Raw genomic sequence first — 3,178 nt, forward strand, 5'->3', positions numbered from 1 at the left:
CTACCTCTACAAAATGTTATTTTCCTTGCATTGACCCCCCCCACCCCTCAGGAGTACCCAACATGTTTTTGTTGTTTATGGAAAGACTGCGTATCTGTTTAGTACACGTGGCATTGATTTGCTTTAACAGAGGAAAAATAACATTACAGACAACATTCTTAGCATATTTATCTGGAAGACCATTGTTTGAAACGTGACTTAATAACAAAGTCTAGCCCTAGTGCCTGTCCGCTGATTTAATAAGTCTCAGTCCGCTGATAAACAAGGAAGCTGATGCCTCAGAACCTTTTCCTCCATCCCCCTCTCCTCTGACTAATCTACCCCTGCCACAGTGTCTTGTTATTGCCAACCCCTGGCTCCTCTTCCCATAACCTCCCTCCTTCCTCTCTTCTTTGAAGTAGGCTCTCCTTCCTTTTGATACCTGATCTCTGAACCAGCCAGAAACTCATGTCTGTCTTTGTTGCATCTCAGAGAGCCTGATCAAATATATTGAAATGCTACCTTCCTTAGGTAATCACTGAATTGACAAGGTTGGATTGCAAACACGTGACAGGGAGGGAACCTTGCCTTCTCACAATACGATCATTTCTGGATCACCTGAAGAAAAGGAGGAGAAAGGATGCATTTTCCCTTCCTTGACACTCATCCATGGTGGGGGTCTTTATAAAGACCAATGTCTCATTCTTTTGTGTTGGACATTTGTCAGGCAAAAACCTGGCATTTTTTCCCTAGGTCCAAATTCTATTAGGAGTTATTTGACACTCCAGAGTACATTACATAATCATGTAGCTGCCCATATGATCTACAGGTCTGTGTGGCCGAGTGCAGTCAAAAACTAGATTTTTCTGTGTTTTACATATTTCCACACTTAAGTTGGAATAATACTGTCAAAATTTGGATAATGCCCTTTTAGTGAAAGAGCTGTTTGAAAATACTGCAAAACAATTCAGCCTGTTTTGGTGGGATGGAGCTTTGGCCTTTCCATGGTGATGTCACCATGTGGTAAATTAGTTAATAGACAAATCAAGATCTAACTTTATTTGTCACATGCACCGAATACAACAAGTGTGGACCTTACAGTGAAATTCTTACTTACAAGCCCTTAACCAACAGTGTAGTTCAAGAAAGAATTAAGAAAATATTTGCCAAATAAACTAAAGTAATAATTTAAAAAATAACACAAAATAACAACAGCGAGGCTATATACAGGGGGTACCGGTACCGAGTCTATGTGCGGGGGTACAGGTTAGTTGAGGTAATTTGTACATGTAGGGAGGGGTGAAGTGACTATGCATAGATAATAAACAGAGAGAAGCAACAGTGTACAAAACAATTGTAGGGGGTCAGAACTTTTTGAGGATCTGGGGACCCCATGCCAAATCTTTTCAGTCTCGTGAGAGGGAAAAGGTGTTGTCGTGCCCTCTTCACAACTGTCTTGGTATGTTTGGACCATGATAGTTTGTTGGTGATGTGGACACCAAGGAACTTGAAACTCTCGAACCGCTCCACTATAGCTCCGTCGATGTTAATGAGGGCCTATTTGGCCCGCCTTTTCCTGTAGTCCACGATCAGCTCCTTTGTCTTGCTCACATTGAGGGAGAGGTTGTTGTCCTGGCACCACACTGCCAGGTCTCTGACCTCCTTATAGGCTGTCTCATCGTTGTCGGTGATCAGGCCTACCACTGTTGTGTCGTCAGCAAACTTAATGATGGTGTTGGAGTCGTGCTTGGCCAAGCAGTCGTGGGTGAACAGGGAGTACAGGAGGGGACTAAGTACACACCCCTGAGGGGCCCCAGTGTTGAGGATCAGTGTGGCAGAGGGAGATGTTTAGTCCCAGGGTCCTTAGCTTAGTGATGAGCTTTGTGGGCACTATGGTGTTGAACACTGAGCTGTAGACAATGAACAGCATTCTCAAATAGGTGTTCCTTTTGTCCAGGTGGGAAAGGGCATTGTGGAGTGCAATTGGGGTGGTATGCGAATTGGAGTAGGTCTTGGGTATCCGGGAGGATGCTGTTGATGTGAGCTATGACCAGCCTTTTAAAACACTTCATGGCTACTAATGTGGGTGCTACGGGGTGGTAATCATTTAGGCAGGTTACCTTCTCTTCCTGGGCACAGGGACTATGGTGGTCTGCTTGAAACATGTAGGTATTACAGACTCGGTCAGGGAGAGTTTGAAAATGTCAGTGAAGACACTTGCCAGTTGGTCTGCGCATTCTATGAGTACACGTCCTAGTAATCCGTCTGGCCCCGTGGCTTTGAGAATGTTGACCTGTTTAAAGGTCTTGCACACATCGGCTATCGAGAGCGTTATCATACAGTCGTCCAGAACAGCTGGTGCTCTCGTGCTTGCTTCAGTGTTGCTTGCCTCGAAGCAAGCATAAAAGGCATTTAGCTCGTCTGGTAGTCTTGCGTCACTGGGCAGCTCGCGTCTGGGTTTACCTTTGTAGTCCGTAATAGTTTTCAAGTCCTACCACATCCGACGTGCGGTGTAGTAGGATTCAATCTTAACAAGAAAGATATATAAGAAAGAGAGTTCCAAACATTTTTGCCAATAACAGCAAGTTTTTTTTTTATTCTGCCCCACTCAGACCCCTTCCAGACAGTCCAAGCAAAATTCTTGTTTGTGAAATTACTCTTTGCTAAAAAGTTATTTTAGTTTGTTTTCAATTAAAATGATCTAAAATAATCACAGTAAACCACTTAATATACTAATCTCATTTGTATATACTGTATTCTATTCTACTGTAATTTAGTCAATGCCACTTCAACATTGCTCGATCAAATATTTATATATTTCTTAATTTCATTATTTTACTTTAAGATTTGAGTGTATTGTTGTGAATTGTTAGATACTACTGCACTGTTGGAGCTAGGAACACAAGCATTTCGCTACACCCACAATAAAATCTGCTACAAATGTGTATGTGTCATTTTGATTTAAATTTGATATTGAGATCAAATCGGCTGCATTGAACCTTTAATTAAAAAACATACAGTGACCCCTTTTCCAGGCAGTTATTGGGAAAGAAACCAAGTTCTACTATATTGGCCAAACAACCTCAGATGTTTGTGTCACAGATGAAAATGCCTTCTGGGTTCAAAAGTTCCTTACAAACATGGTCGAAAGTGAGGACGTGTTTATTTATAACAAAAAGTTAGCGTCACTTCCTGTACC

This window comes from Oncorhynchus masou, chromosome 30 (genome assembly GCF_036934945.1).
Source record: "Oncorhynchus masou masou isolate Uvic2021 chromosome 30, UVic_Omas_1.1, whole genome shotgun sequence".
Lineage (NCBI taxonomy): Eukaryota > Metazoa > Chordata > Actinopteri > Salmoniformes > Salmonidae > Oncorhynchus > Oncorhynchus masou.